At 34.1% G+C, this 26,710-nt stretch overlaps 1 pseudogene; it reads right to left on the reverse strand.

The window, feature by feature from the left end:
- Positions 1 to 1,221: 1,221 nt before the first annotated feature.
- Positions 1,222 to 25,482, reverse strand: LOC140512365 (TLR adapter interacting with SLC15A4 on the lysosome-like; annotated as a pseudogene).
- Positions 25,483 to 26,710: the final 1,228 nt, after the last annotated feature.

Consider the following 26,710-nt stretch of genomic DNA (forward strand, 5'->3'; position numbering starts at 1 on the left):
CTAATCCTGGTTGCATTGTGTTTGTTTGTGCAAAAACTTTTCAATTTAATGTAATCAAAATTAACCATTTTGTACTTCATAATGTTTTCTATCTCTTGTTTAGTCAAAAATTTTTCCCTTCTTCATAAATATGATAAAAACACTCTTCCTTGCTCCAGTAATTTGTTTATAGTATCAATCTTATATGCCTAGATCATGCACCCGTGATTTGGATTAAAAAAATAATTCTTTGTATCAAATTCCTTATGTAAATATTTAGTATCCAAATTATATAAACAACTTACACACATATTTGTTTGTATGCATATATGTATGTGTTTTTGTATATATGTTTGCATAGACAGGATGCTCCAAAAATCTATTAAAGCTTAAAACAGCACTGAGACTTGGAGACCCCATGTGTAGTGCCAAAATTCTTTTTCCAATAGATAAATGTTCAAAAAACAGAAAGACAATTGCAAACCATTAAAAAAATATATGAATGCTCTAAACAAAAAATCAGGTAAATGAAAATCTAATGCTGAGCTTTCAGCAAATCAGCATAAAAATGGCAGTGATCAATGTTGGAAGAACAATAGGGAAATAAGCACACCCCTGTGTTGTTGATAAAGCTAAAAATCCTTATAATTATTTGTAACGCCAATCATGGCAGCACACCTGAGGACTGAAAAATTTTAAGGGTGTAATCGCATGGTATAATGAAGTTCCTATTCAGTAATATACTAAACACTGTTCAGTAAAGTAAAGCACAACATTTGTAGCAACATCCTTAAGCCAAACATATCATCTAATACATACATACATACATACATACATATGTATATGAATATACATATGTATGTATGTATGTATGTGTATATGTGTGTGTGTGTGTGTGTGTATATATATATATGTATATATATATATATCATAACACTCAGTATGTCATATGGCGTATAGCACATACGTTGCATCTCTGAAGTCAGTGGGTCCCAGGCTAGGGTCTTCCTGAGCATAACACATCATGCTTAAGGTGTAGCAGAAAATACTACACCATGCATCCCTAGGTTACTGTAAGAACAATCTCCTCGATCAATACACGGTATTCAAATAAAGTCCTCTCTCATCTTGACTTGAGGCTGTCTTCCAAACCCCACAACTCCTCCTCCATGGGCTGACCTCTCCCACTTCTTGCCTGTGTTCACATGCAGACAGCTCTCTGCTCCTGCTCTTTGTCTCATCTCATGGGGACTCTTCCACTCCAAACTCTTTCTGCTTCTGCATAACAGCAGGCTCCAGGGGCTCCTTCTTCCATGTTCTGTTTCGAGGAAAACAAAGCTTAAGAGGAGTGTGACAGCATTTATATACATTACCGCATTTACGCACATTGCACATTTGTACACATTTATACACATTACCATCTTCTCAATTCACTTTAACAGCTCTTAAAAGTGGCTTAAGCTAAGTCTCCTTCCCATGGGCAGATCTCTGCCCTTCAGCTCAATTCACTCAAAAAGACCAACAGCCAAGGTTTCTGTCTGAGAAATCAACAAAGATCAACACACAGGGCTTCTGTCTGAGAAACTGACACAAACTAGCAGAGAGCACTTCCATCAGAGAAACTAATACAGATAAACAGAGGGAGCGCAGACATCATAAAAACTCTTTCTGTTAGGCCTCCCCAAAAGCAAGTTCCCCAAGCCTGTTCATGCTTGCTTCTCTCTCTCATCTCTGCTTCTCTCTCTACTCCCTCCTCTCCCTCCAAGCAATACTATATATAATATATATTTGTATATATGCATAATATATATAATATATATATACACATATATAATATATATGTGTATATACATGTATGTGTGTATACATATATATGTGTTTATATGCATATACATATACTGTTTTTAATCAAAGACTCTTGCTTCAATCAAGGACTCTTGATTCAGTCAAAGGCAAGACTTAATCAAAGGCACTTGATTGGCTCAAACCCAATCCAGAAAAACAGCAAAAGTCTACTTTGATTGCTGTTACATTATTATAAAAACCAGTTTGGAATTATGCATATAAAATGACTAAAATATTGTTCATCCAGCAGCTTTACTTCTACTCCAACTTCACTTTCATATTCCAAGGAAGTAGTTAATAAAAAGAAAGCTCCGATATAGACCAAAATATTTATAGTGGCAGGTTTTGTGGTAGCAAAGAATTAGGGAGAAAAAAGGTGCCCAATAATTTCAGAGTAACTAAATGAATTTTGATATATGAATAGAATATTACATATATAAAAAGTGACTTCAATAACATCAGTGGAAAGAACCATCCCAAAAATCATTAAAAGTACACGTTGCAAAATTATCAAGAACAATACAGCCCCAAAGAAAACATATGTGAAGACACCTCTCTACCCTGCTTTACAGAGGAGGGAGGTACATTGGTGTGTATTTTCAATTTTTAGGATGTATTTGTTATTTATCCTGATTTTAGTCATTTTCCTTTCTTCTCTTAAAAAAAGGCATCTTTTGCCATATAGATGACTCTCTTGGAAGAGAGAAGGAACAAAGCAGAAATTCATGCTATGGAAAAATTAAAGCCACACACACAGAGACACGTGTCTGTATCTAGATATATCTATATCTATCTGTGTACCTGATACCTGTAAATTCCTGAGTATATTTGTAAGGAGGAGGAGGAGGAAAAGAAGGAGAAGTTGGAGAAGAAGCAATGATTAGTGCTAAAACAGATTTTTAAAAATCTTTTATTCTGTATGGCCTGAGTTTCTATAATATCGAGGCAAAAGTATTTGCCACATGGTTTATGGTTTATGTACATTTTTCGAATGTTTCATAATAAAGGGAGTTGCTCTCTTATTGGAACTCAATTAGAAAAAAATAATGAAGAGGGTATCTTTAGTGTGCAAAACACAAAGAAGTTATTCCCTCACTACTAAGGGTCGATTGACTACAAAGTAATTTTACTTTAATAGGTGTCATTTATATGGTTCTCAGTCAACTGCAGAAGTATAGTACCTAAAAGAAGTTTTAATTGAGTTATTGAGCTTTCAGTTCAGACTTTTCAGCTTGGAAGAAGAAAAAACTGGCATAAATGTCCTGGGAGAGGATTCCTCTCCACCCCATTTTTATCTTTAATATAAGAAATATCAGAAGAGATATTTTTACAGTTCTCAGCTATAGAGGGAAATTCCAATTATAATTCTTAGAAGAGTAATACATTCAGTGGTCTTCAATTTTGCTTAGAGTCCTGATAACTAACTACTTCAGTCATATGCACACATAGGTTAAATGTAGCTTCTTTTTCAAGTAGATACCTGATGGTATCTGATTGAAAAGTGGATAACAGTAGATATATCTATGAAACTTTAAACACACTGTCTTATTCAGTCATTTAATCAGATATCTTTGGAAACTAATAGTGTTAGAACTTCAGGATATCTTCTGCTTGTCAAGGCAAGTTTCTACAAAAGAAAATGGATTTGGACATTCAAGTTAGAGAAATAAGACACTTATCCTCAATTTACACTAATCTATATTAGTAGTGAACATGATACAGTGACTTAGGTTTATAATTACACAAGTATCTCTTGTCTATAGAAACTTAACAGAAAGTAAATTGCCATCTTTTAAAATATTTTATACATTTTTTTATATTGCCCTATTTCTCAATCACTAAATCTCAACTGGAAATTCCTCTTACCCCATTGTAATTCCTGATGGAGGAAAAGTCAAGCAATTTAATGTATTAATGTTTCAACCACTGGATAGTAGAAAATTATTGTCCAGATCACAGACATGGCAGAAACATGGTACTTTTCTTTAGTTACTCAATTTGTATCAATAAAAATTTATTTGGGTCATATAATCTGTAAAGAACTGAGCTCAATATTAATGATAAAAATAATTTAGAGCCTATCAGGGGGTGGGGAGTGGGGGGTGTATATGTAGATGAATAAGTATAACGCAGGTAAGATTTTCTTCTTCTACCAGAGATAATTGTCACAGAGCCTTTGAAAGACCTCTTGAAGATTAAGGAGACTTTCTGAAGCAGGAAAATAAAACCCTTAGCATTTGTGCTTCCAGGGGACATTAGGGAACTTCTGCAGAGAAGAAATCCAAATGACAAAAACAGAGGAAGAGAGAATAATTTAACTGTGGCTGCAATTCCTATCACAGTCTGCCACATGTTGTTTTAATATGTATCTGTTTTTACCTATACTATTAGAAACTCATAATGAAATTCATGGCTATTAATACTGTTCTCCTGGGGGTACTAGAGGGGAAAGAGGAGAAGCCAGCACATGAAGAAAAATGGGGTTTCAGAGTCAGGGAGAAAGAAAAAAATGCATTTCAGAGTTAATTTTGAGAATATTGCAGAACACATCTGCTAGACTGTCTGGAATTCACAGGAAAAGTTAAAAAAAAAAAAAAGGTGGTCTTGTAAGTAAAGTGTACTAAAGAGTACTTTTTGCCTTTGAATTGGCCTGGCAATAATTGGCTTCTTTGCAAATTGCCACAGCCACGTATCCATTCATCAAAATGATAGATGATAGAAATTAGAGAGACAAAGAAGAGGGATCCAGACAAAGTTCTCTAGAATAATTTGAGATGTGATCACTTTTAGTTAAGGATTTAGAGTGTTTTAAAATGGTGTCACCAGAATAAGAGATTTGAAAGAAGAACATAATTTTATCAGTAAGAGATAGGGAGGAAGGACTGGAAGGGATAATCTCTGCACACAAGCCCAGATGAAGGGAGTGCACCATGAAAGAGAACTGAAAGAAAATTGTTTGGTTGGAACAGAATGTGCACAAAAAAAGAGCAAGGAGAAATTTCATGGAAAGGAAGCTTTAGACAGATTGTAGACAGCTTTGAACATCAGGCTCAGAAGTTTCTATTTTTCCCTAAAAGTAAGAGGAAGCTATTCATGATTTCTGAACATGGAAATGACATGTAGAGAGTTGCAGAGATTCCTTTCACAGATTTGTGAGGAAAGATTAGAGAGAGTAGGAAGTAGAGCAGGGGTGACTGGCTCTTCATCATCATCATCATCATCATCATCATCATCATTATCATCACAACAACAACAATAATAGCATTAGCATACTCTTTTATAGATTTTATTTTTGTGTAGGTATAGGTTTATTGGTGGTTAGGAAACTGGAATTGGAATTGGAATCAAGAAAATTTTGTTTAATGTATTGCTCTAAAATATTCCAGTGGAGTGATTCAGGTCAAGATGGTGGAGTAAGGCAGGAATTTGTCTAAACTCTCCAAAATTTACCTCCAAACAGTTTAAGAAAACATCTCCAAAAGAATTCTGGAGTACCATACACAACAAAAAGATAGAGAAAAAAATTTGTAGCCAAATACAACTTAGGTTTGAAAGAAAAAAATCTATTTCACTACAGTAAAAGGGAAGCACTCTAGAGCACATGGCAGCTAAGGTGTCCAGCAGCAGGCCATGCCCCAGCAACCAAGCCACAAGGCACAAGCCCAGGGAGGGTCAAGTAGTGACCCTGTAGACCACTGAACAGCACAGTAGCAAGGCCTCACATAGGCCAGTGGGGCCAATGTCACCAGGTAAAATGCTTGGGATAATGCCCCCTCTCTTTGAGAGCAGAATTCAACTTTAATAGAAAGTTAAAATTAATAAAATAGGTTGGAAAATGAGTAAAAAATACAAACAAACAAAAAGCAACAAAGGAACATGACTATAAAAAGTTACTATGATGGTAGGAAAATCAAGCACAAACTAAAAAGAGGACAAAAATGTCAGAATAGCTATGTGCAAGAGAAATATGAATTGGTCACAAGCCCCACTAAAAAAGAATGCCTGGAAGAACTAAAAAAAGGATTTTAATAATTGAATGAGAGGTAGAAGGAAAATTGGGAAAAGAAATGAGGGTGATGAAAGACAGTTATGAAAGAATGAGTCAACAGCTTCATAAGGGAAATACTAAAAATGGGAAAAGATGTACAAAAAAATCCACTGAAGAAAACAGCTTCTTTAAAAGTATAATTAACAAAATGTAAAAAGAAGTACAAAAGCTCAATTAGGGGAATAATTCCTTAAAAATTAGCATTGGGCAAGTGGAAGCAAATAACTCCAAGGGACATCAAGAAAAAATAAAACAAAATCCAAAGAATGAAAAATAGAAGAAAATGTGAACTATTTCATTGGGAAAGCAACTGACCTGGAAAATATATCCAGGAGAGCTAATTTAAGAATTATTGATAGAAAGATACTAGACATTATATTTTAAGAAATTATGAAGAGAAACTCATATGAAATCCTAGAAACAGAAAATAAAATACAAGTGGAAAGAATCCACCAATCGGCTCCTGAGAGAGAAGCTAAAATGAAGATTATTAGAAATATTATAGACAAATTCTGGAACTTCCAGGTCAAGGACAACATATTGCAAGCAGCCATAAATAAACAATTCAAATATGGTAGAGCAACAATCAGAGTAACATAAGTCAAAAGAGCTAGCATGAAAACCAAGAATCAGCAACTCAGCAAGACTGAATATTATCCTTCAAGTGAAAAACATTGAATAATTAATGAAATAGAGGAATTAAAAACATTCCTGATGAAAAAACTAGAGGTGAACATAAAATTTGATCTTCAAATAAAAAAAAACAACTTAATAAAAACATAAAAAGGAAATCATGAAAGAGAAAACATGAAGGATTCAGTAAGGTTTAACTGTTTACATTCCTACCTGACAAGATGATAGCTGTAACTCCTAATAACTTTATCACTATTAGCCATTAGCACAATTAGGAGTATATATGTATATATATATATATATGTGTGTGTGTGTGTGTGTGTGTATGTAAATATGTGTATGTATATGCATATACACATATATACATATATGTGTGTATATGTATATACACACACATGTATATATATACATATGTATGTATATAGATATAGATATATATACAGAGGTCATAGGTACAAGTTGACTATGATGAGATGATATGCATAAAAGCACAATTAAGTAGTGAGAAAGACATTTCACTGAGAGAAGAGAGAAAAATGAGGCAGAATGGGATAATGAAGAGACATGAAAGAACTATCACAGAGTCGAGAAAGATGAGGAGAGGGAGTAACAAGTGCTGCTTGAACCTGACTCTCACAAGAATTGGTCCAAAGAGGAAATAAGTTACACAAAGGACTGGGTATAAAACTTTTTTCTTACTATTTAGGGAAGTATATGGGGAGGGGGTAAGGGAAGCATGGGGAAGTAATAGAAGGGAGGCAGATAGGGGAAGTGGTGGTCAGAAGCAATGGCAAGAAGGTATAGTGTGATGAGACAGAGACAGAGACAGGGAGACAGAGAGAGAAGGATAAACAAGAAAACAGATTGGAGGGAAATACAATTAGTAGTCATAACTGTGAATGTGAATGAGGTGAACTCACTTTTAAAATAGAAGCAGACTGAAAAATCAGAATCCTAGAATATTTTGTTTGCAAGAAAAATATGTGAAGGAGAGAGACACACTGAATAAAGGTAAGGTCTGAAGCAGAATCTATTCTACTATAGCTGAAACAAAAAACAAAAAAGAAGGGGTAGCAATCATTATATCAGATAAAGTAAAAGCAAAACTATACCTAATTAAAAGAGATTAACAAGGTAACTACCTCTAAAAGGTACCACAGAAAATGAAGTAATACCAATACTAAATGTATATGTGTCAAATGATAAAGCATCCAAATTTAAAGTAGCAAAATAAGTTAAAGAAGAAAAAAAGTAGTAAAATTATACTAGTGGTGGACTTCAAGTTTCCCCTCTCAAAATTAGATAGTTCTAAACACAAAATGAACAAGGAAGAAGTTAAGAAGGTATAAGACTTTTAGAGAAAATTCAATGAGAATAGAAAAGAATACATATATTTTTTTCTTTTTCAGGAGATTGCATCTACACAAAAATCAACCATGTATTAGGACATAAAAACCTCATAATTAAATGCAGAAAGGTAGAAATATTAATTAGATTAATTTCAAATCATAATGCAATGAAATTATATTCAATAGAGGTCCAAGAAAATATAGATTAAAATTAATTGGAAACTACATAATTTAGTCTTAAGAATCAGTGAGTCGAAGAACAAATAAAAAAAAACAATCAATAATTTCACTAAAGAGGACAACAATGAGACAACATACAAAAATTCATGAGATGCAGTCAAGGATGTACTTAGGGGAAAATTTTCTCTAAACACTTATATGAATAAAATAGAGAAAGAATAGATCAATGAATTGAACATGCATAAAAATAAAAACCAGAAATACAACAAACTAAAAATTGCCAATTAAACAGCAAATTTTGAATTCTGAAAATTAAAGAGACTAATAAGATTGAAATTAAGAAATCTTTGAAGTAATGAATAAAACTAGAGACTTACTTTATTAAAAATACAACATATAGATAAACTTTTGGATACTTTGATTTGAATAAAAGAAAACCAAATTATCTTTATCAAAAATGAATAGGGTGAATTCATCACCAATGAAGTGGAAATTAAAGCTGTTATTAGGGGCTATTTTCCCCAATCATATGTCCAAAACCTGACAATCTAAGGGAAATGGGTGGATATTTCTTTTTAAAAATTTCCCAGATTAAAATAGAACACATAAATAATATTATTCTAGGAAAAAACACACAAGCCATCAATGAACTCTTTAAAGGAAAAAAATATCACCAAGGAGAGTTGGATTCACAATGAATTCTACCAAAATTCAAAGAACAATGAATTCTAATACTATATAAACTATTGGGAAAATAAGCAAAGTATTTCTACCAAATATCATTTATAACAAAAATATGATGCTGATACACAAATGAAGAAGAAAAAATATAAAGAAACTTATAGATCAATTTCTCTAATGAATATTGTTCTAAAAATTTTAAATAAAATACTAGCAAGCAGATTACAGAAATATATTTTCTGTGTTATATAGTATGACCAGGTGGAATTTATGCCAGGAATGCAAGGCTGGTTCAATAATAACAAAACTATCACCATAATTGATCATACCAATAAGAAAACCAACAGAAATTATGTAATTATCTCCACAGGGGCAGAAAAAGCTTTTGACAAAATAGAAGACCCACTCCTCTTTAAAACACTAGAGAACATGAGAATAAATGGAACATTCCTGGAAATGTTAATAGTATCTATCTAAAATCATCCACAAGCATTACCAATAATGGGGATATTATAAGCTTTCCCAGTTAGATCAGTGATGAAGCAAGGATTCCCACTATTACCACTATCATTCAATACTCTACTAGAAATTTTAGATAAAGGAGTAAAAGAAGAAAAGGAAATTGAAGGAATTACAATAAGCAATGAAGGAACAAAGCTATCTCTCTTTGCAGATGATAAGCTGGCATACTCTGACAATCTTAAAGAATTAACTTAAAAATATTGGAAACATTTCACAACTTTTGTTGTGTTGCAAGGTATAACATAAACCCACATAAACCATTAGCATTTTTTTTTATAATCAGTGAAGTGCAGAGATAGAAAAAAATAAATCCCATTTAAAATAACAGTACACAATAGAAAAACAAAAACAAAAACTTGGGAGTCTACTTGCCAAAGCCAAACCAGAAGTGATCCAATATGAATAGAATTACAAAATACTATTTTTCCCCCACACAAAGTCAGATCTGAATCTTGAGGAAAAGCAAGGAAAATAAGGGGGTGAAAGTGAGGGGAAGAGATAGTACAGTATATGGAGACAGGTTATGGCCATCGTCTAGTGGTGATTACTGTCTTAAGATAGTGATTCCTGATTAAAAAAAATTATGAAATACTAGTTTATAAACCACAATTCTGTTGATATTGTTGTTGTGGCTGCTACTTCTCTTGTTATTATTGCATTTTAAAGGGAAACACATCTTCCATGGGGATGCAAATTCTCTTGCTTTGGAGTTCAGACACAGGTGGAGAGCTAGCCAGTTTTTTGTTTTTTTTCCATATATGTCCAAAGAAAAACAAATTGCTGGATGACTGTGATGACAGAAAGACTAACTTCATATTGTTGAGTACAGAAGTCATTTTTTTGAAGAATCAAAAGAATTACCACTTTCAGTGACTGTAATGAAATTATGTAAAAATCAGCTCAAACTGTTTTACAGTGTTGAAGTGATTTTCTGGGAAGAAAGCAAGATACTATGAATTCAGATTTTCAGAATAATATTCTCTTCATTTAGCAAAAAACAAAACAAACAAACAAACAAAAAACAATCAATTCTCCTAATGCCACCCATATTTGACCAAGAATGTAGTCCACAACTTTCCTGGCAAATGATGATCCAGCCTCTAATGGATTACTACCAATGTGATATGGAAGCTACTTGATGCAAGACTTGAATTAAAAACAAATTATAAAAATAAAAGATAGATATACATTTGGAAGACCACAATAAGTAGAAGATAGTCAGTCTGGAGCCAAATATAACATTTTGTAATTAATTCTCAATAAACAGACAGACAAACGCTTACTTTATGTTTGCATTTTTCAAAAATGTTTAATAACTAATCAAATGCAAGATATAGTTTCATCATTTATAATTGTATTTATATTTTCATTTAAAATGAGTAGATTGAAGAAATGATATTTGATTTATTTTTAATTCAATAGAAATAAAATTTATTTTAATATTTTATATATTATATGTATGCACACATGCATATGATACATGTATATATGATATATATATGCATGTATATAATATGTATATGGATATATGCATATGTATTGTATATATATATTTTCCACAAAAGTCTGTAGACCAGTTCTGAACCTGGGATTCACTTTTGATCATGTAAGTTTTTGTTTTTTTTTTTGGTGCGGCAGTTGGGGTTAAGTGATTTTCCCAGCATCTCAGAGCTAATAAATGTCAAGTACCTGAGGCTGGATCTAAACTCAGATCCTCCTGACTCCAGGGCTGGTTCTCTATCCATTGTGCCACCTGGCTGTCCCAGTCTTCTAAGATTAGCCTCAAAGTAAAGGAAATTCTACCTTGGCATAGTGATATAAAAGAATTATAATAAATTTGTTAAGCTATAATTCAAAATATAAATGATCTAGCCATCCTCATGAGGGACATTTTTATCCTAGTGTAGTAGTGTGGAAAATTACTCTTTTCTACTTTGGAGATAAACTTAGGCAGAGTAGTTAGTGGTTGTTCTTCTTCGTGCTCAAGAAGGACCAAAATGACATCACTGTTTTGGAGTCTATTTAAAGTGTGTCTGACTAGCTGATTATGTTAATTTCAGCTCATAAGGTTCTATCACAGATAGGGCACAAATAGTCTACATAAACATTTGAAGTGGAAGAGTCTGTAAATGCATATGTTCAACATATATTTGAGCTACTGCAATTCTGCTTTGTTCATAGAGCACAAAACCTTTTTTGAAGTGGGTATACTATGCTGAACTATCTCATACCAAAGTCTACCATGTCTCAAAATCAATTCCAAAAAAAAAAATGCAATGTTAAATTTATTTATTTTTGGTTTTCAGCATTCACCTCCATAAGATTGTGAGTTCCAAAATTTTCCCCACCTTTCCCCTCCCCCTCCCCTTAGAAGGCATGTAGTTAGACACAGGATCTACATATACAATCATATTAAGCCTATTTTCACATTAGTCATGTGGTAAGCAAGAATTAGAATTAATGGGAGAAACCATGAGATAGAAGAAACAAACAAAAAAGAGAGAGAGAGAGCAAATAATAAGATTTGATTTGCAATCAGACTCCATAGCTCTTTCTCTGGATGTAGTTAGTATTTTCCGTCATGTGTCTTGGAGTTGTCTTAGATCCATGGATTGCTAGGAAGAAATCAGTCTATCAAAGTCAGTCATTGCACAATGTGGCTGTTAGTGTGTGCAATGTTTTCCTGGTTCTGATCACTTCACTCAGCATCAGTTCATAGAAGTCTTTCTAGGTTTTTCTGAAGTTTGTCAGCTCATCATTTCCTATAATACAGTATTATTCTATTACATTCATATACCACAACTTGATCAACCATTCCCCAATTGATGGGCATCCCCCCAATTTGCAATTCTTTGACACCACACAAGGAGCTTCTATAAATATTTTTGTACATGTAGGTCCTTGTATTGATAATATGCTTTTGTTTGTTTGTTTTAGTATAATCAAGTTCCTCTGATTGAACAATTTGACTAAAGAAGACCCCCACACATTAATGGGTCTGGGATGATTTGTAGGAAGGCCCACATCTTTTGCTAATTTTCTAATGAGGAACTGTTCTCAAGGTTTATGATGCCCTCTGGCTCTGAGAAAATGAATAAGTACTCTGAGAAGAGCTTTTACTTTGGGGCTTTGTTTTGGAGGAAGGTTTGTGTACCAGATAAGACTCTGGGAAGTTGCTAAGTAGCCCCCTGGCTTTGAAAAGCCAGATATCAGTGCTTCTCTCTCTTTTAACTACGTATGTATGGTCAGACATTTAACTGTCAATCTGTGATATATGTCATACAGTTGAAAGCCTGCCTGTTGATTTTGATTTCTCTATATTTCCTCTGAAGTTCAGGGTGCTGGATTTTTCCCCTGAACTAAGTGAATGATTCATGTGTTTGATTAAAGTGATTATTGACTTCTCAAAAGTTGCTTTCCTTTGAGAAAAACTGATCAAAAAACCTGTGATCACAGACCCCCTTCTGTATGTTGGAGTGTTTACTATTATGGTCCTTTTCTCATTTTTATGATCTAAAGCCTTGGTTAACAAGGCCTTGGATGAACAAAGAAGAATATCTCTATTCATCAAGGTATCATCTTACCTTGATGGTACTGAAAATAATTCACAGTTTTTACTTTCATTGTTTTAGTTAATATTGTGTATGATTTATATTATTATTCAATAATAATAAATAATAATAATTAATATTAAGCAACATTTAAAATTTTATGGGTCACCCCCTCCTATTTGTGTTTGTAATGACAGTAACACCCAGTTTTCAAAGTAATGCAATATTGTATTGCATTGATTACATTTAAACTGAATGTTTTTTCATAAATATAAAAGGGGGTACTTTGATAGCTTCAGTAATTTTTGGATCACCTTTCAGTAGGTATTTATTAAATGAATTTTGATTGGAAATTCCCATTTTATCTTAATAAATAATCATTTATTTAACAGGCACATTGTGCTAGAAGCTGGAGGACACAAATACAGAAGCATGATGATCCCTGCCCAAGAAACTTCTATTATATTAGAGAGATACAACATTTCTGAGATAAGTGAATACAGGCTATTTATAAAGATATATATATATATATATATATATATATATATATATATATATATATATATATATATATATATATATATATTTAGACTTTAGGGTGGTTTTAGTGTCAACTGTCAGAATCAGAAAATGCCCCTCAAATGTAGCAACTGAGCTGAACCCTGAAGGTAGTCAGGAGTTTTGAATTATGAGCAGTGAGATCAGAGGAAAAATTAAGGAAAAACCTATGCAAAGATACAGAGGTGAAGAAATGAATGTTGTATTTGAGAGAGCAGAAAGTGAGTCACCTGGCAGGAGGATAGAGTACAGGAGAGGATGAAATTTGAGATCAACTTTGATAGACAGGCCACAGGCAGATTTTGGAGAGCATGATATGGCAAAGCAATTTGTATTTTTTCACTAAGGTAAAAAGTAAACACTGAACTTTCTTGATGAATGGGTGTTCATGGTCAGAGTTGGGTGCTAGAAATATCACCTAGGCGGCAAACCTGCCCGCTAAATCTAGAGCTGATCTTATTGGCACTTCAAATAATCATTTTCCATGTTGCAAGCATCACCTCCATTTGAATTATTTTGGAGACATAGTGTATATTCTAAGATAATATACAAATAAATTTCCAAAATATGTGGGTAAATATCCTCCTATATGACACACAATCACTTTAGGTAACAGATTAAAATTCTTACAATCCATAAACCACCAATATTATTTTCAGTTAAATTTAAAAAAAAATCTTCTTTCTCCAGGGCCATAAGGCCCTATGAACGCTCCAAATCATTGGACCACTCTGTGATTTGGACATGTCATAGCAAAGAATGAACTTGATATTGTGGGTAGGACATACCCATAACATTCTGATGCTTCCCACCTTTTACCCAGAGGTGTACACAAAATTTCAGTGTTATTTTGCCCCCAAATGGGAGATACATTTGGGGATGTTGGATAGATAATTCTCTTCTGGAGGAAACTGTATTGTCCACATGTTGTTCATCCTTCATTTTGTAAGAGAACCTGTGATATGATATGATGAGTGATATTTTGACTTTCATGTGAATTGGATTTAAGTGACAGAGAGTTGTGCAAAGTTGGCATTCTTACTTTTCCAGAGTTATTAAAATCCAGCAGCAAGACAGAAGTCCAGATGACTGTTAATGTCTCAGGATGCAGCAGATGACATTGGCATCTTTGATGCCTGACCAAGCTCTAAGTGTCCCAGATTACCTGATTCAGTCCCCTTCATGACTGTTGGAACAAATTGTTCTCATCTGCCTAATCTGTCTTGTGAAATCTTCCTCATCCTATCTCACCAATGGGTTTGAAGTCTACTGGTCTCCATCAACCTAATTTATCCCATATTCTTAAACGGTTATGGGGGTTTGGCCACTACACAGACTATATCTTCTTGGAGTCACAGGTGAGAGTTCATTATCCACATTTATTTAGGATAATAGCAGAATACAGAGTCCTTCCAAGTCTCTTTCATTATTTACCGCTGAAGATCTCAAAGACAAAGTGAAATAGATGAAAACTAATGAAACAAAATAGCAACAATGACAATGACAGAAAAAAAACAAAAACCATAAGTGGCCTCTTAGTTTCTTTCACAATACATTACAAAGGAATTAGGTTGTCTGTTTTACAGCTTGTCACAGAAAACCAATTCATCACAAATTAGGGTTGCTTAGTCAGATGATTTTATTACTTCAAACAATGTACTAATTTATACTTTCAAGTGAGACATTTTCCCAGAATACTAAACCAAAACTCTCTATCTTATAGTTCAGGAAATTGATTAGGGGATTCCTTTTATCGTTTCTAAATGTTCATCACATATGTAAAAATTATTTACTTTCTTGTCTTTGGTGCCATGTCTTTGGTTCATATTATTTACACATCTGCATTTCAGCTCATGTTTATGTGGTTCATATTGAGAAAATCATAATTTTCTAATCTTATGGACACAAAACTTTACTGAATCATTGAAAAATATATTTATTATGATCCCTTTATAGAAGGCCAAAAAATAACTTTACATTATTTATTATTAATGCCAATGCAATCACTTACCATTTATTAGCCAACTATATATCCTAACAAGAATTGTAAAGGAAATAACATGGGTAAGAAATTTCTAAATGTGTTTTATGCTGCAAATTATAGTCATATTCCTCTAAATAAGTGATTTTAAGTATCATATGATGAAATATAATATTACTCTGCTTGATTAAGTTATTCATGCCCAAAGATTAACTACCCTTTTTGATTAAAATGACTGAAAATTACTGGCAACATAAGTGGTCAATGTGCCATCCTTAAAGACATTTTTACATTTTCATCATTATAAATTCAATTTGTTTTTCCTTTAGCATGCTCAATCATGAAGAGGATGAATTCATACCAGAGGTTTGGGATTATTTTTTTGGCTAAAATTCTGATTTAGTACCTCTATAAGCTAAATGAGGAATCACTCAGTGACCTAACACACAAATTTGAATTTCATGACTTCAATTATAAATTCATTCATGGATATTTATTGAACACTCACTACTTGAAAGGTGCTAAGGGGAGAAAAATTATTAAGATATGTTCTATGAACTTAAGATCTAGTAGAGAAGTTGAGATATTTGTTAAAGTAAACACAATATAAAGATGAGTTTGATAAGTGCATAAGAAAGAGACAAAATACTATTAGATTTAAGAGAAAGGAAAAAACTCTTCTGAATAGAATGATGGGAGAAAGATTTTTGCACAGGGATCAGCATTTTAGTTCCTCAGTAATATATGTATGCTTCTTTTTGTGGATGTGTCATCTGATGAATAAACTACCCTCTAACAATGTAAATTAGTAGGTGCTCTACAAATAATTGTCTAAAATAGGGAATGAAAACTTGAATGCATGATTTAAAGTAACTTGAGAAATTTATTTTTTAATATCATTGGTTTGCTGTTTACCCTTATGAATTTTATTTAATTCACAGAAAACATTATTTTCGGAACAAGTCTATTGGTTTCCTTAGATTTCCAACAGGATTCGTAATACAAAATTCCTTAAGAATTAAGCTAGACATGGTCTAGGAATATGCCTGAGACACTAACAGGTTCAATGTCTGTATGTCTGTCTGTCTGTCATCTATCTGTCTATCTATCTATGTTTATATGTATGTGTATGTGTATAGTGAACTCAATGCAGCCTCTGGAGCTGACATTCAACAAAGTATGGATGAATTCTCTGCTGTTTGTGTTAATTTTGGCCTTACAATTAAAACCAAGAAAATACAGGTGCTCCATCAGTCAGCATCACATCATCTATACATGGAACCATTGGTAACAGTAAATGGAGAATTTTTGAATGCTATGGGTGTTTATTTACCTGTTAGCATACTTTCCAGGGATATACTCATTGATAATGAGGTTGATGCATGCATTGCTAGACCTAACTCAGTGTTAAGAAGCTTTGAAGGAAAGTGTGGGAGAGAAGAGGTATTAGACTGACTACCAGACTGAAGTGTACAGAGTTATTTTGCTGACCTCATTGTTGTGTGCCTGTGAAACCTGGACAGTATACCAGCACCATGTTAGGAAACTGAATTGCTTCCATTTGAATTGTCTTAGAAAGATTCCAAAGGATAAGTTACCAAACACTGAAGTCCTTTCTCAAAGTAAAGTTCCAAGCATTCAAACTCTTCTTCAGAGGGTACAATTCTGAAGGGCTAGCCATGTTGTTTGAATACAAAATGTATGCTTGCCAAAAAGATTATTTTATGAAGAACTCATACAGGGCAAATATTCACATGGTGGTCAGAAGAAATGATACAAGGACACTGTCAAGGTCTCTCTTAAGATCTTTGGAATTGATTGTGCGATATGGAAAATGCTGTCACAGGACCATTCCGCATATTGTACCCACATCAGGGAAGGTACTGTGTTCTATAAGCAAAGCAGAATTGAAATAGCTCAGAAGAACTGCAGGATGCACAGATTTAGAGAATCCACCCCAAATGTTCACATGGACTGCTTACACCCAATCTCTTGTAGAATACACTGAGCTAATTCTGGTCTGATCAGTCACAGTCGACACACTGAAACTTGACTTTAGCATCGTGATATCATTTGGGTCCTTTTTGAGAATGAAAGACAACAATCAATGTGTATATATGTGTGTCTATATGTATATGTATATGTGTATGCATATATATATATGTATGTCTATCTATCTATCTCTATCTTTGTGTGTTAAGTACTATTACTATAGAGGAGAATTTAACCAATCAATAAATTTTTATTGAGTTCAGACACTTACAACTCCATTGTCCTGTTTCTGAGCACAGTCCTATTATTTGGTATTAGAATTTCAAAAGAAAGAGAAGGCTGGTGTGAAAATGCACGTGTATGGTGAAGGTCTGAAATAAGAATATGGTAAATAAAAATGGTAAATAAATAGTAAAAGAATGGTAAAAAATTTAAGACATGAAGTAAAATAATGTGAACTGTGGATCAAAACAGGTTAGAGTGCAATTGTGAAGGATCTTTCTTTTACATATGGAAAAAGTTACAGATATGCCATGTCTTTAATATGTTAGACATAGAATCAGAATTAAACCATTGTTGTTATCATACAACATTGTATGTTTCTTAAAAACAAATAGCAATTTTATGTTACAGGATCAGGCTTAAACCACCAGAGATATCACTTAATCTTAGAATCTATAAATTCACAAAGAATAGTGGTTTGGAAATCCTATTCTTGGTTCCTCTGGGATCTAAGGAAATATGTGTGTGTGTGTGTGTGTGTGTGTGTGTGTGTGTGTGTGTGTGTGTATTTTGGAGGTTTACATGGGTACAAAAATGAAAAACAGAACCTATTAAATGCTTTAATAAAAGTATAGTATTACCAAGGCAATGAAGTACATGGCAAATCTGTGGCATCTCGAGTCAAAGGGTTTGGACTTATATTAATTCAATTTCTGTCATTGTGTCAGAATTCTGTCACCTGTGGGACCATCCGGAAGTCTTTGAAACTCTCCAACCTTTGGTTACCTCATCTGTGAAATGAGAGCAATAGACTTGGTCAGCACTTCTTAAACTGTAGGTTGATGTATAAATGAATGTGGGATTTGTGAAAAATCTGGCAACAGTAAAAGGCTTCTGAATGTGCTACAGACAAAAATTAATTCAAAATCAAATGTGTAATGAATCTGAGATGTTTTTATAAGCTCTTACCCATGTTGTAACACACAACTTCAATGCAATCTTGGTTCTGATCGTATACGTACACTTTGCACAGCTAATGCCATCACACCGTGCAACACCAGTGGATGATGCCAGAAACACCTTGGCTCAGATTAGAGACTGCTGCATGTTATATATTGCAGTGTTTTTCTTGTACATGCAAAGTTTTTTGCTTTTAGAGAAACATAATATTTTGATTACAGAAAATACTTTTAATATCTTCCTACTATAATCTTTGAGCACATGATATCAAATTTTTAAGTCTTTGGATTGTATTGTGTTTGAATACTTAATTTTTAAAATTTCTATCATCCCTTTCTTTTACAAAAAATATAAGTTTTTAATTGCAGCAAAGACAAAAACCCTTTAATAATATTTCTCCATCATCATCATTGCATATATATGTATGTATGAACATTATTTTTAAAAATAAGCACATATGTAATTTCATACACTAAAGCTAGTATTTATTTGAAAATATTAGCAATATTTATATTTTAGGACAAAAGTATTTTTGGTTATGGATAAATGACTAAATTTAGACAGAAGAAGTAAAAATACTGATGACAATGTAGCAAAATCTTTGCTCTCAGGTTGTAGTACACCTAAATTGACAAGAAAAAGAAAATACGTTAAATCATTTTTGCAATGTGAATTTACTTCTAATAACAATGATGAAGAGGAACAACTTTTTTTCTGAAATTATGAAGTTTTAGCTGCAGAGAGCATGAAACCAACCAAACTAAAATGATATCTTAATACCAAGCATGTAGTGTACTTCAATAAACCAAAGGAATACTTTGAATGACATTTAAACTTTTCAAATAAAGAAAAAAGCAATTTATTGAGAAATTTGCTATTGTCAGTGAAAAATGTTTGTGGCTTACAAAACTTCTTATTTAACTGCAAAAACTAAAAAGCTCTGTACAATAGGAGAAGATTTTGTGTTACCTGCTGCTATTAAAATGATAGAAATAGTTCATGGGGAAAAGTACGGGTATGAAATTTGCCAAGTTCTTTTATTGAATGATTCTATTTTCAATAGAAACTTTGAAATTAGTAATGACCAATTCTAGAAGCTTATCAGCAGGCTTAAGGGCAGCCCAAAGTTTACAATTCAGTTAGATGAAACAACTGATATTTATAACATGGCACAGTTGTTAATTTATGTAAGATACATTTATGAAGGAACCATACACGAGGCTTCTGAAGTGGCATAGTACATTTCATACATTTTGATACTTGATGCTAGTTATTCTCCAATAAGATGAGTGTCTTTGAAAGGGTTTACAAAACAAATCATTCAATGATTCCTCTAAAGACAAAGGGATTTCTGAAGATTTCAATAGTGGACTAAATTCAAAGCTGTTCAATAAGGTAGAATCTGTTGCAACTAAGTTGATTGTCATGACTGGGACCCCAGGAATGTGTAAATCATTATAATTCTTGCAAAAACATTTATAGGAAGGAGGACAAAATAGGTTTTTCTTTGTTTATTGGAGTGCCCACAGTCTTCAACCCCAGTAGAAGGTTATCATTCAAGAAGAGAACTGTGGCTTGCCTTCAGTACTGTCACATTTTTTTCCTGCTATGTTGGTTTTCTCTTGAATGGATAGAAGAAATAAAATGCAAGCCAAGAGGCTTTCACCTCCAATGAAGACTTGTCTTATGCTTCATCTGCAGATGAACAGGATTTATTACAGGAAGAGTTCATCTCTGTTGCCTTTTCCTCAGCAACCTGTTTGTCTCTAGGAGTATAAGTAAGGTGATTGTCAAACCAGTAGGGAAATCCAAAGAAATATGTTTCTGAAAAGAAAACATTTCTAGAAACAGTCAGTATATGCCTCTAGGAAAGTGACATCTTCTCTGAGCCTCAGGTTCCAGAACTTTTCTAGTTTAATGGCTCCTGAGGCATGGCAGAAACACAAGTGATCATTAAGAGAACATGTTTAGCTGCTCTTTTTCGTCCCTAAACATTTGCAAGCTTTCCTAGAGCTGATTGATTTTGCTGGTCTTCTCAATGGTAATACTTTTTTCCTGTTCAGATTATCTTGTTTCTAGTTACCTATTTGTATGTCATATCTTAAGCATCTACAGGGCATGGATTATTCCATTAGTATCTCAATCACCTGGTAAAGAAATTTATATATAATTCTATAGAGAGAGGTTTGTTGTTCAGTCTTTCAGTCATTTTTGACTCTTCATTTCAGTATATTCTCCTTTAATCTGTAGTTCCAAGCCTCTCCCCTAGGGTGGCCACCTGCTCTAGGTGCTTCCTCCACTGTCATACCTCATCCACTGTTAAAAGTCTTTAATACCAGCTCATTATAAAATGGAAAAGTTATAAGAAACCTTGATAACATGGAGTCCAAAACTGTAAATATGAACTGACTCTATAATAAGAGAGTATCAAGTGACCCCAATAAAAGCTTTCACTTGATGGAAATGGATTCCTTTCCCAGGACATCAGCTTAATACTAGAGACTATGTGTCTAGATTCTAGATCATAGGAAAGAAATTAGAATTCTACATATAGGGGTTTCAGAGAGGTAAGAGAACTTCCCCAGCATAAAAAATGGAGCATGTGCTAGAGCTTGAGGTTGAACCCAGGTCCTACAATTCTGAATCCAGTTCTCTTTACTTTGAATCACACTCAAATGATTTTTATCTTTTCAATAAAATAATAGATAATCTGATGAAAAAAATAGGTCATAGCATTGACTTTTAAAGAGGTCTGAAAGCTTTCCTTTTTGGACTTGGAAAGTGAATTGACAAAAGAATGAAAATGAGATATTATGAAATACAAATGTAAAAATTATATAATCCCTACCCTCAATGAACTTAGTTTATTAGAGAGGGTTGGAATGTTAGGGTTAATACATGTGCACAAATGCTTTATAATATGAGTCAGCATATAACAATGTAAAGGGTGGATCCAGACAAGTGATTTGTTTAGAAAAAAAGTAGTAGAGAATGATTTCAACTGGAAGATCTGGAAATATTTTACAGAGAACTTATCTCAAGTGAAACTTAAAGGAAGAGAACAATTTTATCAGAGGGAGATGGAGGAAGTCTACTCACTGCATCATAACTCCAGTGTTGGAAGGAACATCAGAATCCTATCTAGGCCTCAATAAGAATGTGCTTATGATCCAACCCCAAAATGACATCTACTTGTAATTGATATCTTTCAGTTTTTAGAAATCTACTACATCCAGAAGCAGCTCCTTTAATTTTTGATAGGTCTAATTAAATTTTTTTTCTTCTCTCAAAATTAGATTTATTCTTTGCAATTTACACCTTTTACTCTCAGTTCTTGTCTAGGACCAAGAAGTACAAATCAAATCCCTCATCAACATGATGTATCTTTGGATATACTTTATATACTTCTTCAAATACTTGAAAACATATACAACCACAAGCTTATTCATGTCTTCAAATCTTCTAAAGTAAATACAATCATAATATTATGTCAAAATCTTCTATTCTATAAACTAAATACCTTAAATTCTATAAGAAATGTTTCATAAACCAAGATCTCAAGAATCTGCATCGAATTATTCACCCTTGTCTAGATGTTCTACAATTTATCAATACTCTTTCCCTAATCTTAAAACAAGAAATAAACATAATATTGAGTTTGGTCAATTCAAAGAGTATTGACACTGTCATGTCCCTAATCTGATCATCCTGGTGTCTGTCAATCTGTCTGTCTCCCCCCACACCCCAAGTCTATGAAAAGTATTGACTGCAGCCTTTCTTGGGGGGAGGCGGTAGAGACAAGATGACAAAGTAAAAAGACCCACATACTCTAGTTCTTCCCCTACAGCCCATAAAATACTTATAAAGAAAGACTCTCAAAAAATTCTAGAGCAGCAGAAACAACAGAACAACAGAGTGGAGAATATGTTCAGTCCAAGATGACCTGGAAGGCTGATGGGAAAGGTCTGTCTCACCTGTCATAGAGCAGAGCCCAGCCCAGCCTTGGCCACATGGCAACTGGAGGAGCAGGACCTGAGCAGGCTTGGAGGACAGAATTCCCTGCAGAAGTGGCAGTTCACAGATCCCTCAACTCACAGGTGCCAAAGGTCAGTGAGAGGGTTTTTTTTTTAACCAGAGCTAGAAGGGAGCAGGGTGCTTCCCTACCTCTGGCCCCAGGTGGCTACAGGGGCAGCAGGAGCAGTAGCAGCAGCAGTTGGCTGGCAGCTTCAGTGGCCACAGCAACACCAAGGTCCATTGTTGGAGTGGCTCAGCTTAAAACCCCTGGGGGAATTGAGCAGCTGATCTGAACCTTAGCCCCAAGTGGCAGACACACCAACTCCTAAAGCCCCTGGAGGAATCCAGCAGCTGATCTGAATTTCAGCCCTGAGCATGGTCCTGGGGTGTGGGGGAGTGGGAGGCCCCTGAGGAGTAACTCCTCTCCCTTCATTGTGCTACCTTGGAGGAACTGAGAACTTACAGATTCCCAAAGTATACCCCACTCTTGACAAAGGACCCAAAAGTCAAGTAACTGGTTGGGAAAATGGCCAAAAAGGGAAAAAAAAATAAAACTATAGAAAAATACTTTCTTGGTGAATAGGTATTCTCTCCCATCCTTTCAGATGAGGAAGAACAATGTTTACCATCAGGGGAAGATATAAAAGTCAAGGCTCCTACATGCAAAATCTCCAAAATGAATATGCCATAGTCTCAGGCCATGGGAAAGCTCAAAAAGGATTTTGAAAATCAAGTAAGAGAGGTGGAGGAAAAATTGGGAAGAGAAATGAAAGCAATGCAAGAAAATCATGGAGAGCAAGTCAACAGCTTGCTAAAGGAGACCCAAAAAATGCTGAAGAAAATAATATCTTTAAAAATAGGCTAACTCAATTGGCAAAAGAGGTTCAAAAAAGCCAATGAGGAGAATGCTTTAAAAAACAGAATTAGCTAAATGGAAAAGGAAGTTCAAAAGTTCACTGAAGAGAATAGTTCTTTAAAAATTAGAATGGAACGGATGAAAGCTAATGACTTTATGAGAAACCAAGGAATCACAAAACAAAACCAAAAGAATGAAAAAATGGAAGATAATGTGAAATACCTCATTGGAAAAAAAAAACTGACCTGGAAAAGAGATCCAGGAGAGACAACATAAAAATTCTGGGAGTACCTGAAAACCATGATCAAAAAAGAGCCTAGACATCATCTTTCATGAAACTATCAAGGAAAACTGCCCTGATATTTTAGAACCAAAGGGCAAAATAAACACTGAAAGAATCCACCAATCACCTCCTGAAAGAGATCTAAAATGAGAAACTCCTAGGATTATTGTAGCCAAGTTCCAGAGTTCCCAAGTCAAGGAGAAAATATTGCAAGCAGCGAGAAAGAAGTAATTCAAGTGCTGTGGAAATACAATCAGGATCTAGTAAATTCTACATTAAGGGACTGAAGGGCTTGAAACATGATATTTCATAAGTCAAAGAAACTAGAATTAAAATCAAGAATATTACCCAGAAAAATTGAGTACATTACTTCGGGGAAAAAATGGTCATTCAATGAAATACAGGAATTTCAAGCACTCTTCATGAAAAGGCCAGAGCTGAAAAGAAAATTTGACTTTCAAACACAAGAATCAAGAGAAGTATGCAAAGGTAAAGAGGAAAGTGAAATCACAAGGGACTTACTAAATTTGGACTGTTTATGTTCCTACATGAAAAGATAATGTTTATAACTCTTGAAACTTTTCTCAGTATCTGGATAGTTGGAGGGATTACACACAGACACACACACCCACAGACACACAGACACACACACACACACACACACACACATATATAAGGAGAGACAGAGAGACAGAGAGAGATAGACAGACAGAGCGCAAGATGAGTTGAATAGGAAGGGATCATATCTAAAAAAATAAAATTAAGGGGTGTGTGAGGAATATATTTGGAGGAGATAGGGAGCAATGGAATGGGGCAAATTATCTCTCATAGAAGAAGCAAGGACAAGCTTTTCCAATCGAGCAGAAAAGGGGGGGAAGTGAGAGGGAAAAAGTGAAGCTTACTCTCATCACATTTGGTTCAAGGAAGCAATAATATGCACACTCAATTTGGTATGAAAATCTATCTTACACAACAGGAAAGTATGGGAAAAGGAAATAAGCAAAGTGGGTGGGATGATGGAAGGGAGGGCAAATGGGAGGAGGGATCAATTAGAAGTAATCACTCTTGGAGAGGGACAAGGTCAAAAGACAAAATAGCAGAAATGGGGGGTAGGATAGGATGGAGGGAAATATAGTTAGTCTTGCAGAAACATGATTATTATGGAAGTATTTACAAAACTACACTTATATAGCCTATATTGAATCACTTGCCTTTTCAATGGGGATGGATGGGGAGGGATGAAGGAATAGAATTTGGAACTCAAAGTTTTAGGAACAAATGTTGAGAATTGTTTTTGCATGCAACTGAGAAATAAGATATGCAGGTAATGGGGTATAGAAATTGATCTTGCCCTACAGCACAAGAGAGAATATGAGGATAAGAGAAGGGAGGAGTGTTAAAAGGGAGGGCACATTGGTGGAAGGGGCAATTAGAATTCAAGGCAGTTTGGGGTTGGGGGAGAGTAGAGATGAGGAGAAAATTTGGACTCCAAAATTTTGTGGAAGTGAATATTGAAAACTTAAAATAAATTTAAAAAAAATGTATTGACTGTAGACTACACTGAAGAAAGTTCAGTGTCAGAAATAAATATTTGTGATCTATTACTCTATCCTAGGAAATATATAATGAGGATACTAAAGTGGCAGCAGTGTGATTGCAGAAGAAGGGATGAAAGTGAGATGTTGTGGGGATATAATGTTGAATGTGGTCTGAGAGAGAAGAAAAGAAAGAAAAGATTATACATACATGCATACATGTGCATATGTGTGTATTTTACATTGATAGATGTACCAAATCTTGAAAATTCATAATCTCCTTGCACCAACATGTTACACTTTTCAACTACAAAATGTTAATTTTATTTAGTAATAGTGTTTGCAAGGAAATCCAACTTACAAGGAGGAGAGCATGTGTGAAAATGTTCTGTCAGGTTAAAAAATAAGCAAGTTCTATGAGATGGGTAAGAGGTGGGAAGATACCTGGTGTGTTGCTGGACTATATGAAATACTTGGCAATGAATTCTTCCTCCCCTACTGATGGTGTTAAATTGCTCCTCAGAAATAAACTCCCTTTAGTTTTTCACATGGACTAATTCTTGGTTAAAGATGCCATTCTCACAGATAACTACAAAATCATACACATGGACTGCCAATAAACATTTTCCCTGTGTCCCTGTAAAAGTGAAAGTATATCAATGGAGTGGCATACTTCCACTTGCTTCAGTTGCAAGTTGCATAAATTGTAAATTGAGAGGGATACAAGAATGCATAGTGTAATATGATACATCCTAAATAATTTCAAAGCTAATTGCATCGACTAAATGTTGGTATACTGTATTCAGAACCTGAACTTTCCTATTCTTTGAAATTTAGTGCATGAGATGACACAGATGTTTATATTGATTTTATTTTTTAATTGTCACTCCTTCTGGACTCATGCACCAAAAGAATATCATCAGCCTTGAGCTCTGCCTTTGAGCATGGAATTCCCTTTCAGACTGGACTTTGTCTCATAAAATTGCTTCTGAGAACTGAACATTAAGAATTTATTATGTTTAAAATTGGAGGAATCTGAATCACCATCTCTCTAACTGCACTGTTGTTCATCTACCCATTATGATAGAATTCTGGAAAGTAATAAGCTCATGTATCCACAGGACATTAAAATCTATGATACCTTTAGGACTAAAGTGAATGTATTTTTGAAAACTGGATGATTACTTATCATAGCAATATCCCAGAATCCTAGAACTTTGGAAATGGAGGATATATTTCAGAACGTGTAAGTCAATTCATATCTGAAGAGGAAAATTCCTTAAAACTCAACTGACAAGTAGGTCATCCAGACTCTGCTGGAAGGCATCCAGTGATGAAAACTGAATGACATCTTGAGGTGGCCCATTCACCAGTTGGATCTGGATAACTCTTAATGAGTTTCCCTTAGAGTGAGCTGAAAATTGTGATTCTACAGGTTTTTACCTTTTTCTCTGAATTCTATCTTCTTGAATCAGAGAATCTTTTTCCAAATTGATGTTCTGATTTCACATGATCTTCATT

The sequence above is a fragment of the Notamacropus eugenii genome, chromosome 6 (assembly GCF_028372415.1).
Source record: "Notamacropus eugenii isolate mMacEug1 chromosome 6, mMacEug1.pri_v2, whole genome shotgun sequence".
Taxonomy (NCBI): Eukaryota; Metazoa; Chordata; class Mammalia; order Diprotodontia; family Macropodidae; genus Notamacropus; species Notamacropus eugenii.